We start from the raw sequence: 16,703 nt of genomic DNA on the forward strand, positions 1-16,703 counted from the left end.
GGAGAAATAATAAACAAATTCACAATTTTTCAAATCATCTATTGAACGTCTATTATATATAAAAACTGTGATAAATGCAATGGGAGATGAGACACTATCTTTAACCTAATAGAATTTGTGGCCCAGTAAAAGAGAAAAAAGATATACATACATGATTGACTTTTACAGAAGTTAGGATAAGTTAAGTGATGCATAAATTCAGAGGAAGAAGGGATATCTTCTGTCTTGGAAAGAAAGAGATAATCAAGTGAGGCTTCAGAGAGGTATTAGAATTTTAACCGGGCATTAAAGGAGGAGGATTTCCATTGGTTTCTGGTTATTCTTCTTTTCATCTCTCATAAAACCTTTTAACTTCTGTTTTAATTTTTCCAAACAAAATGTCTTACCAAGAACTCCACTGATTCACTGATGAATGCAGGAAAGATTTACTTTACTTTCTTGCAAGAATGAGTGCCAAGATGAGTAAACACACCTTTGAAACTCCAAAGGCAATATTTTATTTCCTATCCTAAAGCACAAGTCCCCCCTCCCTTGATTCCCCACTAATTGGATGTTACAGAAGTATAGGACATGAACTTTCATCCCACATTACATAGGTAGTCCCTGCCCCAAATGAGCTTACATTCTAGGAGGGGAAAGGTAACAGAGGAGGGCTAAAGACAAAGAAAAAAAGAACAATCTTTTCAAATCTCAGGCCACCACTCTTCGTTACAAAAGTCAGTCTCTGCCCCCAAGAAGCTTACATTCTTTTGGGGGAAGATAACCTTCCCTCTTGACTATTCCTTGATATCCTTGTTGGGTTTCAGTTTTCTAATTTTAGTTTCATTTCTCCAATTTAATTTTCATAGCTATGGAAACCAAAATGCCCATCCATTTCCCACAACAGAGAAAAGGAATATTTCAGACAAAGAGAAAGAAGAGAAGGGAAAGGCACTGGGATGAAAAGCTCAAATTATATTTGTGGAATAGTAGCTAGTTCAGTTTGTCTGAAGTATAGAGTGAGATTTTAAAAATAGGGTTGATAATCAAAATGGAGCTAGATCATGGAAGATCTCAAATGCCAGACTAACAATAACAAAAAATGAAGAAATATTTATTAGGTGCCCAATGTGTCCAGGGAATTTGTGGTAGACAATGGTAAAGATATGAAATTTAGATAATATATGATTCATGCCTTCATGAAAATTACAATATTGAAAAAGTTAAAAGATTTTATAAGTAATGAAGAGTAGGAGAAGAGGTTTGCAAGAAGGTGATATAATCAGAAGCACTTTAAAAATATAATGTAGCAAGAAATATATAAATATATTAAAAGAGTAGAAGCTATTCAATTAAGTGAATAATGAAATAATATAAGTGAGAAGTAATGAGGGCTTAAATTAAGTAAGACCAAAACAGAAATGGAAAGTTTAATCAACAATATGAGAGTTGACAATAGAATAATATCAGAGTTGTCACTGGGCAGTCATTGATTAAGTGTCAAATGAGTGATGCAGCTAATCCTCATGAATTTAGAGGAAGAAGTAATGACTGTGTGCTAAACTGGTCCTAGGTTCTGTGGAATATGGCCATGATCAGGGAATAACCAACTAAAATATTTCCGAAAAGATAATGGACCACTGAATTTTACTAAGTGCCCAGCAATAGCTCTTTCAAGTCCACTATCCCAATCATCTTCCCCACTACTATTTACCAGAGTATTGCTAATTGACCTTGTTTTACATCCTAAGAACTCCCTGACTTTGTCATCTAACTTAATGGTATATGCCAAAGTTGGACTTTTCCATCTACCTTGTAACTAAACATATATGTATATATGTGTGTGTACACATATATAATATATCTATATTTCCCCTAATTAGATTTCAAATTGTTTAAAATGGCTGTCTTGCCTTTCTATTTGCATCTCTAGAACTTATCATCATGCTAAGTACTTAATAAATATAAACACTTAACCAAATGGTTTTCCATTCCATTGCCTTTAAATGGAGGAGGTGAAACTTGAGGGTGGGGCTGAAAAAATAGATAGTATATGAAAAGCTGTCCTTTCCTTTCCTCCTCATCATTTCTTTCCTGGCTCCTTCTGTAGGTTGTATCCTCCCATCAGGTAGTAAGCTCTTTGAGGTGAATGACTGTCTTTTTTTCTTATTAATTTTATCCCCAACACTTATCAGTGTGTAGCATATAAGTAATCCTTGATAAATATTTGTTTGGTTGGATTAGATTAGATTTATCAAATATTCACAAAGGGCTGGGTGGATTTTGTGTGACAATAGAGAAGGAGGCAACTCAAACTGAGATCATTTGACAGAGGCACAGACAGGGTGATACATCCGCTAAGAAAAGGCGTGTTGAGCTAATGAAGTGACTGAAAAGTAATACACCAACTATATGGCATTTGATTAGGAATCTTGAGCTGAGCTCTCAGTAGAGGTGACATATGAGAAGAAATTGGAACTGGAATTAAAATGTGCTGGCACTGGCCAGGCTGATCAATTTGTGAACGATGGATGTTCCTGTTGGAAGGCTTCCAAAGGGAGAGTTGCAGCAATTCAGGCAGGAAGTAACCAAAGTATGAATGAGTAAGTCAGCATCTTCCTGTAAGGGGTAATATCCTCACCTCTCAGGGGTCCCCAATGATAGAACACAAGCGAGTGATAGAGCTAATATGACCATTACAAGATAAATTAGAACCTATGATCACACAGAGATTTTTCACCTCAAAAGACAGACCTGCAGCATCTTGTCACTTATTTGAATCAATGAAGAAAAAGGCATATCCTGATGTCATTGAGGGGCTACCCAGAGCTGCTTTATCTTTGCAAGTATTGAAGAGTTAGGCAGTTTAGAGACAGCTAAAAATTTATCTTCTAGCCCTCTGGAAAGGCTCTGTCAGCACTAAAATTCCAGAGACATATACCAAAATGTATCAATTAGATACCAAACACTCCATTAATGGAACATTAGGAGTACAGATCTAAAAGCTAAGGCCTACAAATCTAGGACTCCTGGTAGTGAGGAATTCCTCATGGGGTCATAGGGACTATACTACAATTGCCCAGAATCACATAACCACAAAATTGTAGAATTAAGAAGAGTAGGTTCATAGAATTTGGAAGGGACCTTGGAGATAATCTAATCCAAATTTCTCATTTTATAAAAGGAGAAATTGAGGCCCAAAGAGGGGAAATGAATTCTAAAGGATAGACTAATTATAAGTGGAAAATCAGCCTTCAAATCCAAATAAAAACTCTTTCTATCATCATACTTCAAAGATCGCCTAATCCAGCTAATATCTGAAGCACATATATTTTCTATGACGTCTCTGACAAGTGATATTTGTTTTTTCCCCACAAAAAAAGAAATCTTGAATTGATTGTCACCCCCTCTCACAAAAGGCTCTGGCAATGGGCTCAGGTAGATCTAAATTCTTTTCTGGGAGAACCTGACCTCTAAAAAAAGGAGACAGGCTTTCGACATCTTAGCAACAATTATCTTGAATTCTCAAATAACCCTGTGCTCACTGACATGACATGGAAAAATCCTAAACATAGGATATTAAACAGAGCTTTCAATGGGATATCTTAAGTGTTGAAAAAAAATCAAAGATAGGGAGTAGAGGTAAAACCAGCCTTACAAATAGGCAAAGTAGACAGTTTTGCACTGTGATTTAAGATATGACTGGAAGACCCTTTCTGTCTAAAAAATATTTCTCCCACTAGCTTGTCACTGCAGTTCCAAAATCCCACTGTTAAAGATTTATTCTTTTAACTACAGAATCTCCTTCTCCCTCTGGTCTTTTGAGATGCAAATGCTTCTGGAAGGAATAAAGTGTTAATTTACAAATGTCTAACAGATGCTTTCTTCTTTCACTTGAGGGGAATGAGAGGACACTAGACTCTTGGGAGAGAAAGGTACTAAAATAAGAGAAGAGGGCACAGGAAGGGGACTTAGGGTGAACCAAAGAAAAACTGCCTAGTCCACAATTTTACCTTAAGCTGTTCCTGATTGTAGGTGAAGGTGGTATAGGCTCACTGCCCTGTTCCATTTTCAGTAACAACTAGGTCTGATCCCACTGAAGGGGAGTAGGATACAGATTGGCAAAAAATGAGAAAAATCTGTCATCAGACCCTCAGCATCGACTAGTACAGCACCCTTCTCAGGCAGGATAGACTTTTTTGAATGTTCTGTCTGTCTCAATCACCTTGTAACACAGCCTTACCTGCTCTTAGTCCTATTCTATAAAAAATGCCTTGTGAAATTACTGTGGGATTTTTAAGTAAAATCACCATCATCTTCATAGCTTACATTTATATAGTGTTACTATGTGCCAGGCAATATGCTAAGTGCTTTACAAATGTTTTCTTATTTTATCCTCATTAATATGCTCTGCTATTATTATTCCCATTTTACAGATGATGAAATTGAGGTAGACAGAGTTTGGTTGTCTTAACAATCTCAATGCTAATTCTAAATCCAGATTTAAAGTCATCTTGTAAAAGCTCTTGAGTTGAGTATGTGAGGAAATCAGGGATTTCAAGAGGCAGAGGTATAGAGGAAAAACATTCCAGGGATGAGAGATAGTGGTGACAGTGAGGATTGAAAGGGGAATGTCATGTGTGGGGAATAATTGGAAGGACGGTATGCCCAGTTCACAGAGTACACAAAGGAGAGTTATGTATATAATAAGCCTAGAAAGTCAGAATCAGAGCAGGTAGGAAAAAACTTTAAAAACTAATCAGAGTCTATATTTAATCCTACAAGTGATAAGGAGCTTCTGGAGTTTGTTGAATGGTGGAGAAAAGAGAAAATGGTCAACTGCCACATGACACTGTTGCTGTGAAAATTAGATATAATTAGAGTTACTTAAATGTGTGTATAAATGCTAATTATTATTAGAGCATATTTATCAAGCAGTTCATATTCTGGCTTACTCATTTTCTGCTCTAAACATAGCTCCATTTACTCTGTATGTGTGTGTGTGACTTAGTTTCCCTCTGTCACCCAGGCTGGAAACTCAATGACCACTACTTGGCCTGACTCCAGTCACTGATATTCCCAAGAGCTTTTTATCTACTTCATTTTTCAACATGGACCAATTCGATCCTCCCTTAACAACTTGATGCCCCCCAACTCATGAGTACTCACTCATTGATTCTGGATTTAGCTGGACACCAGTCACCATTAGCCCACTACAGCTCAGAATTCCCAAATCAAGCAATCCACCACTCTCAGCTTCCATAATGACAGGGATTATCAGCATGCTAACAAGTAATGCTAAACATAGTTGGTTTGGGGTTTTTTTTTTTGTCCTTTGTTATCACAATCTTCAGCTCATTCTGGACTTTAGCATTCCTAATGTTACCCTTTTTAAAAATTCTATTCTATTTTATTTTTAGTTCTGAATTACTAATGTTACTCTTCAAGGTTTTCTGCCACTCTTTATTATTTTTCTTTGGCTATGTGCCATTCCATCCATCTTTTGAATTTATGCACTTACTTATTTTTTGCTGAAAATGATCAGAGTTCTTTGTGCAGCAATCTGAATTTCTTTAGATGCCTTCCCATTTATTTTCTCATTGGGATAGTAATAATATGAACTAATATATGATATTATATTTGTGTATAATTGTGTAATTTATATTTTATATCTATAATTGATGTGTAAATTATATATCATTACATATTGTACACTGCATACAGTAAAATATATGTTTTATAAAATTTTCAGATCTGTAAATTGTTTTACTCATATTATTTCATTTGACCCTCATAACAACCCTGAGAGGTAGATACTATTATTATACCTCTTTTTTAGATGAAAAAACTGGGGCTGAAAGGCTGACTTGCCTGAGGTTACACAGTTTCTCAATGTCAGAGGCAGAATTTGAGGTCAAGTCTTTGTGAACTCAAGTCCAGAATTCTATTTTCTGTACCACTTGCCTCCTCAGTTATGAACATTTATGATTGTCTGGCCCAGGATATTCTGTTAATTCTATGGATTCATGATTTCATTCATGTGGCTGCTTTCTCCGCTAATTCAGATTATATCTCCTCCTGGCCTTATCACTCTGTACCACATCTTTCCACAAACCCTCCATATGGATTTACCAATCATGTTAGAAACCTTATTGTCATGCTTTTAGGATCCCGGGGTCCCAATTTATTAATCATGCATTTTCTCTTTCATCGTTACTCTGTGACCAACCCACCATTCATTTCTGTAGTGATAAGAAAAGAGAGAGACTATACCTGTGATTTTGTTGGCTTAGGAAACTCCTAGGTGAGGAAATTCCCTCTACCAGTGTAGGTGAGTACCCTCTCTGCAATTTATAGTCTTAGGAGAGTTGCCTAGAACACTGAAAGGAATAAGTAATTTAGAGATTATCAATATGTGTCAGAATCAGGATTTTAATCTAGGTATTCCAAGAGTTAGGTCAGTTTTCTATCCACTACTCCCTACTGCCTCTAAAAGCACATTATGTTGGACATTTCACAGGGATTTAAATTTGGATCACTATGATACTATGGAACCACCTGTAGTAAAAATATCTTTACATTATCTTTCATATCCCCTTTAAATGTGCATAATTGTCAGTAATCTACTCATCATACATCTTCCCATTGTGTTCGAGGTTGTTCATAATTTAGATTTTTTTCTGAGCATGATATTTCATAACTCATAGCCCGTTAGCATCACTAGGAGAAGATTGGTATTAGATAATGGAAAATATTTGATGCTTTTATAGCATCCAGTGGTTTAGGATGAGCAAATTAAAGACCAATTTCCCAAATGAGATTCAAGCCAACGTCTGTCATTTATGTAGTTCTGGGCCCAGTTCATTTAATATACTTAGTTCCTCATAATATAGAAGTAAAGACTGGATTTTCAAAGGCTATCCCAGAAGAATGCACATGGAGTCTGGTTCTGTCAAGCCAGAAAGGATTCCTCTGTGGGCCTGGCAACGTGCAATGTTATATACTCTCTAAGAAAGTCTAGCCAAATGCAATTTCTCAACACCAGAAGCTTATTATTATGACACTAACTGATAGCTAACATTTAGCAGGACTTTGAGGTTTGCAAAGTGCTTTACAGAGATTATCTTGTTTGATTCTCAAAACAACTCTTTGAGGTAGGTACTATTACTAACCCCCTTGTACAGATAAGGAATCAGGCCCAAGGTCCCACAGACTAATAGGCATCTGGTAGATTCAAATTCAAGTCTTTGCAACTTCAAATTCATCACCCTAGTCACTAGATCACTCCTTGTAGCCACCAAATCATGAGTTTTTACCTTTGGTCATGATGATTCATGAAATGGTCAAAAATACAAAATTATCCTCCCTCAGAAAGTTTATTCATCTTATGAAGAATAGATTCAAAAGCTAGAATGGACTGTGGGTATAACTAAGTCACATCTCAAACAGAGTAAGTGATTTATCTGTGATCGCATAGATCACAGGGTATTGAAAATAGCATTCTTTCTTACACATAGAAAACACTTAGCAATTATTTTTGAATAAATAATAGCAATAACACATTAAAGATTATAAATGGATGTCCCCACAACTCTGCAAGAATGTGTATCACTATTTTTCTTATAAGGTCTACTAACTCCATATCTAACCTAAGATTTGGCAAGATTAGCACTAAAGTGGTAATAACTAAAAAGTTTCATCTTTGCATCATCATGAAACCTTTGCCTAAAGAAATAAGTAATAGGAGAATTTCAAATACTAAGGATAGACAGAGAAAAAAAATTATTATTTCAGTGGTGCCATTAATGTTAGTAAGTTTTTTTGCTTCATTGATATCATTTGTTTTCACATCATCATTATTTCTTAAAACAAATAAATCATCACCTTCAAATTGAACCCTTTTTGTAATATAGAAAAATAGTTAAGCAATAATAACTGAGAGTGGCAGTTTGGAGCAATGTATTTAATATTCTCTCCAGTCATTCCATATTCTTCTATAAAGAAAAGGGAGACACATAACATTTTCTGCTTTCAGGAATCTCATCATTTATTTTTCAGTAATTTAAAGTTTGATTTCCTATGTTCATCAGCTGGGGAGTGGCTGGATAATTTATGATATATGAGTATAATTGAATATTATTTTTCTATAAGAAATAAAGACCAGGCCGATTTCAGAAAAGTCTGAAAATACTGAGTGAAGTGAGCAGAACCAAAAAGAACATTGTATACAGTAACAGCAAGATTATGTTATGATCAGCTGTGATGAACTTGGCTCTTCTCAGCAATGTGGTGATTCAAAATTATTCCAATAAAACTGTTATAGAAAATGTCATCCTCATTCAGAGAAAGAACTACGGAGACTGAATGTGGATTGAAGCATGTATTTTTCACCTTTGTTTATTTGTTCCCTTGCTTATTTTTCTCTCGCTTGGATTTTCCCCTTTTGAGCTGAATTTTCTTGCATAATATGACAAATATGAAAATATGTTTAAAAGGATTGTACATGTTTAACTTTAATGCCAGAGAAACTGAGGCAAATCAAGACTTCCTATGTTCATCATTTGGGGAGTGGCTGAATAATTTATGATATATGAGTGTAATTGAATATTATTTTTCTATAAGAAATAAAGACCAGGCCGATTTCAGAAAAGTCTGAAAATACTTACATGAACTGATGCTGAGTAAAGTGAGCAGAACCAAAAGAACATTGTATACAATAACAGCAAGATTATGTCATGATCAGCTATGATGAACTTGGCTCTTCTCAGCAATGTGGTGATTCAAAATTATTCCAATAAAACTGTTATAGAAAATGTCATCCTCATTCAGAGAAAGAACTACGGAGACTGAATGTGGATTGAAGTATGTATTTTCACCTTTGTTTATTTGTTTGCTTGCTTATTTTTTCTCTCTCTTGGATTTTTCCCTTTTGAGCTGAATTTTCTTGTATAATATGACAAACATGAAAACATGTTTAAAAGGATTGTACATGTTTAACTGTAATGCCAGAGAAACTGAGGCAAGTCAAAATTGGTTTTTAATCTTTAATGTGGAGAGTTTAAGCTAGTTGACCAAATGGGACTCTTTTCCAAAACATTCCATACAGATAAATCAAGACAGAGAACTTATATAGGGTTTTAGTTAATTAAGGTTTGCAAACAGAATACATAACCTGAGTATACAATCTTATAGAGGAAACAAAGGCAGATAACTGGGACAAGGACACTGGGAGGATGGACAAGCCATAATTCCAGAAAAGGATCATAGCTTAATTCTGACAGGATAGAGGTCAAGATAAGAAGTCAAAGATAGGAGACAGTAGGCATGAGGCAACATTCAAAAGTAGGGGAATTATCCTAGTAAGGATTGAGATAATGCACCTGAAGTTTATGACACAATAATATGTACAAGGTGGTCAGAGAAAAAAACCCAGAGTTTTTCCTGGGCTCTTTTGTTTTTAACTCAATTCTCCCAGTCCTAATGTCAAGAATGGAGAGGTGGGGGTGACTATGGCTTATTATCCAGGGCTCAACATAACTTATATGAGATTGTTTGCTGTTTTGGGAGAGGAGGTAAAGGAGGAAAGGAGAAAAATTTGGAAAACAAAGTCTTACAAAAATGAATGCTGAAAACTAAAAAAAAAAAAAAAATTTGACTTGCTTTTAATTATTTTTCTTTGCATCACAGGTCATCATTGTGCATATTGTTCTTCCATATTCCACCTTGCATCATTTTATACAAATCTTCCCATGTTTTTAAGAATTCCTTCAAATTGCCATTTTTACTGCATAATCTTATTAAATTCCATTCATATACCAATGTTCAGCATTTTGTAGATACTTTTCAGCCTTTCTTCAACACATAAGTGATCAAAGAGAGTCAAAGAGGTTTTTTTTAATGCTCTTTTAAGTTCACCTTAAACCTTCTGGATTGGCAAAGAAAGCAAAAATAAAACCATTTAGACTTGAAGGTCCTGCAGGAAAATAAACATACTAATATTCTGCTGGTACAACTGTAAATGAATCTGGTAATTTAGAATTATGCAAGGGAAAGTTCATAAATTTTTCAAATCTCTTTACTTAGCAAAATGATTTCTCAAAAGCAAAGCACTGGAGTTTGAATCTGAAAGAGATGAGTTCAAATTTTGCCATATATACCAACTAGCTATAAGACCCTGGGCAAGTAATTTAATTCCTCAGAACTAGTTTCTTCATCTTTAAATGGAAGTTGATACTATTATATTTTTTGTAGGATTGCAGTGAGGTTCAAATAATATATGTAAAACATTTGAAAATTTTAATAACTATGTAAATAATAATAGAAATATTATCATTGCTAGATATATATCCCAAGAGAGCTAAAGACAGTCAAGAGTCAACAAGCATTTTGTGTTTATCTTGTGTCAGACACTATGTAATATACTAAAGACACAAAGAAAAAAAAGAAAAAATAGTCCCTGCTCTCTAGAAGTTTACCTTTTAGTGTTTTCGAAGACTAGAAGGTTAGGAAAGTGCTAGCCTGTGAAGGACTTAAAAAAAAAACAGATGTAGCTAATGCAGGAATTTGTTTTACTTGACTATACAATATTTGAACTGGGTTTTGTTTTCCTTGCCTTCTCAATGAGAAAGAAAGGAAAAGGAAGGAAAAAGGGAAAGAATTTTGAACTGAAAACAAAAAAAAAATTTAATTTAAAAAAAAGCAAAACAGATTATCCTATATTTTATACTGAAAAAGTAGGGAGCCACTAGAGTTTTTTGAGTAGATGGGGGTCACTAAAACAAAAGTCCAAATAAATAAAATTATTCATGGCAGGGGAAATGTGTGATGCAGTAAAGAGAATTCTGGGCCTAGAGTTAAAAAGTCTGATCTCAAAACTAACCTCAGACACTTAGTATCTGTGTAATCCTAGGCAAATCACTTAACTCTATATGCCTCAGTTTCCTCATATATAAAATGAGACAGAGAAAGAACTGGCAAACTACTCCAATATCTTTGTCAAAATGTCTCTAAAGGGGGTTATAAAGAATCTAACACAATTGAAATGACTGAACAAAAACAGAAATTCATAGCAACATTTTGATAGCAGCTAATAACTTTGGAGCAGCAAAGTGTAGGACCAAAGACAGAGTTTTGGGATGGCAGAGTGTGTCAGTTCTTAACCACCCACACCAATTCAGCAGCCATCTATTGATGTAACTTGAGCAGAAGCTTTGCAATGATGCTCTCATTGATATCTTGCTGCTTCAGAACAAATGGTAGGGAATTGGATTGTCATGCCACAATTTCCTTTTATTGTCCTGCCTCAGTTTCCCTAAATTGCCCTGCCTCAGTTTCCCTAAATTGTTCTGCCTCAGTTCCTTAAATTGTTCCTGTTTCCTGTTCATTAGGTCTGAGATAATTAAGGCTGTAGATCTGGCCACTCTGGCATTCCAAAAGATAAAACTCCAAATGTCCTATCTCAGATATATAATTGGCATCCTCCATCTCTAAATTCCAATTTTTCTATCTCTAGTTTGAATACCCCTTTTACTCTCAGTTTATCAGAATTTATGGTCCTACCCTCCACCCTGTCAGAATCAGATTGATGGTCCATTTATGGAAATTCCCACTCTCACCAGAGTACGGACTTCACCCCTTATTTTTATCTTCTGTGATCGCTTAGAGTCACATACAAAAATCATTGGAATCTCACATTTGCTGCTAGTTTCTTTGACATGCAAGTCCAATTCAGCCCTGGGAAGTCAAATGGATCCTGCCTCCAGACTATCTCTCCTTCTCAGAACCCAAATAAAATATTAAAAACTCTCTAATCTCTATCTTGCCTCAGTTTCTCCAGCATTACAGGATAACACAAAATCTTTCATTGACACCTAGTGTTCTTCATCAAACATGCTGGCCTTCCTAATTGGTCATTAGCAGAGCATGGGCTTTCTTTGACATCAGTGCTGATGAATTTGTGTTGTTCAGTCCACAGTATTTAAATCCTCTTGTGACCACCAGCTTTGCACTGAATCAATGTGTCTGGCAGAGGCAGAAAAAGCAAACTCCCTTGCTTCTAGGACATATTGTTGTGATTTTTTAAAAAGTTACTCAGGACATTCCCTACAGGGCATAAATAAAATCAATGTTGGATATTTTAGAGAATGCTCTTCCTTACAAAGCAGTGTATCACATGAAAAAGTGAGAGAGACAGAGGGGGGGGGGGGGGGAGGGGGACAAATAGAAACAGAAAGAGAGAGAGACAGAGAAAGAAATAAGAAAGACAGAGACAGAGACTGAGACAAACAGAGAGACAGAGACAGAGAGAGAGTCAGAGAGAGGAGAAATGGAGACAGAGAGACAAAGATAGAGAGACAGACAGAGACAGATAGACAGCAGAGAAATAGAGAGCTTCTTCATTTGCAGTATTGCTGAGAGAGGCTGAAGTATGTTCTCTCAGTCACACAGGACTCATAAAGTGGTTGAACTCTGTTCAAAATTAAGAATCACTTGTTAGTTGCTACAAGTCAGGAGTTCTAGATTGGGAGTCAGGGGACCTGGCTTGAATCTTGGCTGTTCCATTTACTTATCATGTGACCTTGGACAAGGTTCTTAATCTTTTCTGGCCTCAGTTTCCCATCAGCAAAAAGAAGGGGTTGAACTAGATGACTTCTAAGGTCTTCTAGATCTAAATCAATGATCCAGTGATCCATAATGTCTATGATCTTATAAATCAGCCATTCCTTTTCAACTTCAGGGCAACTTAAAAGATAGAATTTGAATAAGAATTTGAAATGGGCTTGCACTTAACTAAAACCTTTCACCTCCAAGGAGCTGGGAAACAAAATACTCAAGGGCTTAAAATGGAACTGTGGGAAATATCTCAGAGCTAAATAGGGAAGAAGGGGTGGGGGAGGGGAAGAGAAGGCAATTCTCCTGAGGGAACCAAATGGATGTCTACTTAAAATACCATTATGAGCAATGGGAGGTTCATCACCATTGTTGTGTTGTGGTTTGGGTGGTGTGTGTGTGTGTGTGTGTGTGTGTGTCCCAAGTCACTCCAAGAATAGTCCACTGAAATGTCAGAAACAGTGCACTCAGATTGGGCAGCTGGGGAATTTGGGGATTTCCAACACAAAGACCCATCAGCAGAATAGCAGTGAGCATGAGGATTCAAGCAAATTGTTTGGCTAATGGACAAGGGAATAAATTCTCCCAGAACGTCCCTCTTCAAACCAGTGGAAATGGAGTCGCCCTTCAGATAATCTGCACGCCTATTTCTTTTTTCCATTTTCAATTTATAATAACAATAACGACCTAGACATAGGACATTTCCTGGGCTTTAATGACTGTCTGAGGTTAATGGCCCTCAACTACACCTCAGGCCATCAACTCCTCCCAGCTGGTCATTAATCTCCAGGAAATATCCTGTACCAGGGTCATTATTGTTTCAATATCAACTATCCCTTAAAAGCTTTATGGATTCTGCAAATACAGATCTCTTGCCAATAGAGGTTATAAAACCTGTTTAGAATTCCGAAATTATTTTGAATTTGACCTCATGGGGATGTGTTTCATTCAGACCTAAAACTAACCTGAGAAAGCACTCCTTATATTTTGTTTTCATTGATATGGTTCGAGAGAAAGGGGGGTGGAGGTGTGGGAGGGGGAGGGAACAATCTGTTCAATGTTATGAGAAAAAAAAAAAAAAAGACCAAGCCAATGAACATTGAAAATAAAAATGTTAACTTTGTAACTGACAAGATTTCTTTGGAGGCACAAGAATATCACAGCTTTATTTTGCAGAATATTATTGGTATAATGATTAAATATCATCAGAACATCTATATGCAAAGACTTTCCTCAAAACTACTAGTATCTTAAGTTTACAACTTGATTCATGCATTGTTTGTAGGTGCAAAGCTTGGATTTATACATATGCATAGGCATTTCTGTCCCTAATTGGTCCCTAATAAACTCCCATTTGCTAAATGACAAAACATTTTATTTCAGAGGCCTGCTTTAGAATTTCATACTATGTGATATAAATCTTTTTAAAAATTGATTATGTAAACTATTCTAGGGAATAAATTTAAAGTAAAGTTCCAGAGGTTTGCAATGTAGAATCCCTGTCAGGAGCCAAGAAAAAACATTACATTTATAAAAAGCAAAATATATTTTATGATCTATCTATCTAAACTTTTTGGGGGCTCCACCATTATCTTTTATGCCATTTTCTCATTCTCACAGGGATACCACAAGAATTAAAATAAAATGTTCTAAAGTTAAAGAAACTGAAACAAAAGAGGCATTACACACTTGTACTTAAGGGATAATATGGTCAAAGCAATGGGTGAGAAAAATTATTTTGTCAACAGCACAGATTATCATCTGCTTGGGAAATGGAGCTGGAAGTAGGAAATCCGATGTATAATGAACTAAATAAAATAGTTCAAATATATGATTTCTAGGGGAAGATCATAAACCTAAACTAAAGATTTCAAAATAATAATTATAGCATCCCCTCTGAACTTTTTCTTTAACTTGCATAACTCTGCCACCTTTGGTTGTAAGATTCACCCTGCAAATCTGATGGGGTTCTAGTGGTAGTCAGAGAGTTGCACAAATCCCCTTTTAGTCGACACAGGTCTTTTGTGAAGGAATTCACAACCTGAAGAGTTTTAGGTGGCAAAAATGGGAAGTTTATTCTTGGACAAGAAGTCAACTTTGTTATGGACTGACTTCCTCAGTGGCAAAGTCCTATTAGGGAAATGGAGGCTGGCATTGAGAAGAGAATGTCTTTTCAGTGGACAGGTCCTGGTAGCTATACCAAAGAGGCAGAGTATGCTACTTTTGCCCTTCTACAAAGAAACGAGTAAACAGAAACTATTATATTTGCAGATGGGGTGGGGGTGGCAGCGCAGTTTGAGCTGATCAGACCAGCATCTCCCAAAGGAAATTGCTTTGAAGGTTTTTTCATACTGAATTTGAATGGGCATTCGGCTATCAATGGGGGTGATTTGCCTTAGAAAGGGCCCAGTCTGAGAAACAGGCTCTCTCGCAGACTCCATGGAGCCTGGGAGACCCCAAATTCTCAGATCAAAAGGGGACACAATTTCAGAGTAAAATTTAATAATTTTACAGATTAAAGGGAACACAGTTTCATATCCCCATCAAGTCTACAAACTATACTAACCCTATAACTCACAAGCCCCTACCAAGAACTTTCCATTAACAATCAGTGAATAGACATAATTAGCTCTTGGTGAAGACATTTACAAAAATGATAGTACAACCAGAATCTATGAAAGTATTACTTTCACAAATCACAAATTACTTTCATATTCTTCCACAAGTACACATAATAAGTGATAGCTTAAACTTAAGAGCAAGATAGTAGTGCGGTACATATATATTTACATATTTAGCAAAGGGAATTAAAAAATCCTAGTTCTGTAAGGCTTGGAAGCATTTTTTTATCTTCATAGAGATCAAATTCTGAGTTCTGAAGATCTGTTCCTCTATGTAACATGAAAGTTGATTGGCAGAGGTCATGCTTCCTGAAGGGAATAGAACTTTGCCCTGCTGGATGAAGTGTTCTCTATTGGTCCATTACCTTCCCTTCAAAACTATATATGGTTAATGGTGAAGATTAAGGAGAGAGAAATCTTACCCCTAAGTCTATCTTCCAAAGACAGATCTTGATTTTAATCTATCCCACTCTCATTTAAACTTCTCTAAATCTTGATCATAGGGTTTAGCTTTATAAACACCTCATTTTGATATCTCAGCCAATCCAATTGTTCCATGAGATGTATTCACACCTGGTGAAAGGATTAGGACTTAGACACCCCCCCCTTACAACCAATTTAGCACCTCATTAATATTTTATGACTACATTATAAGCCTTTTATGAGATCAAATGAAGTGGGAGGGCAATTCCCTCCCCCGCAGTTACAACATCAACAACAATAACAGTAAGATAACAGCTCATCCCAGGCCCAGAACTCCAACAAATATAAGATATGTGACATAAGATAATATGAGATTAAAATAATAACCAACACAGATACTTATATAAATCAGGTTTTTTTACTTTGGTTTTTGATATTGATCACTTTTGCAATTTGCTGAAATCTATAGTAAGTACCCTTCTCAGAATGTTATAAATGAATAAAATAAAATTCATAATATAAAAATACATATTAAAATATAGTTATCAATTGTGCTAACCCCAGTTAAAGAACCCCTGATTATAGAAGGTTTCAAAAATTATTTGAATACATCATCATATTTGAATTTTACAACAATCTAATCAGGTAAGTATTACTGGTGTTATTTATTCCTATTTTACAAATGAGGATACTGAGGCTCAGAGAGGTGCATAGAAAGTATCAAGAGTAGAATTTGAATGTGGGTCATCTTGACTTTAAGTCTAATCTATTCAACATAGAGAAAGCAATGGAAATGTGACAAGAAATGCTATTTAGAAAGAAGTATTTGTAATTGATGAGATGGTGCAGAAAGGATACTACATAGGAAATGATGTCTTTTCCATTTTGAGTTCATTGGGTGAAAGATATGTTATTCTCCCACTATAATTAGGAAGTAAAACCCTAGCTTCTAAAGCCTAGATGCACAGGAGAATAAATTTAGAGACAGAAAAGACTTTAGAGATCAAATTCTTTAAGATAATTCAATGACTTGCACTGGGATACAGAAATAGTAAGTATTGAAAAGCCAGG

This window comes from Antechinus flavipes, chromosome 2 (genome assembly GCF_016432865.1).
Source record: "Antechinus flavipes isolate AdamAnt ecotype Samford, QLD, Australia chromosome 2, AdamAnt_v2, whole genome shotgun sequence".
Taxonomy (NCBI): Eukaryota; Metazoa; Chordata; class Mammalia; order Dasyuromorphia; family Dasyuridae; genus Antechinus; species Antechinus flavipes.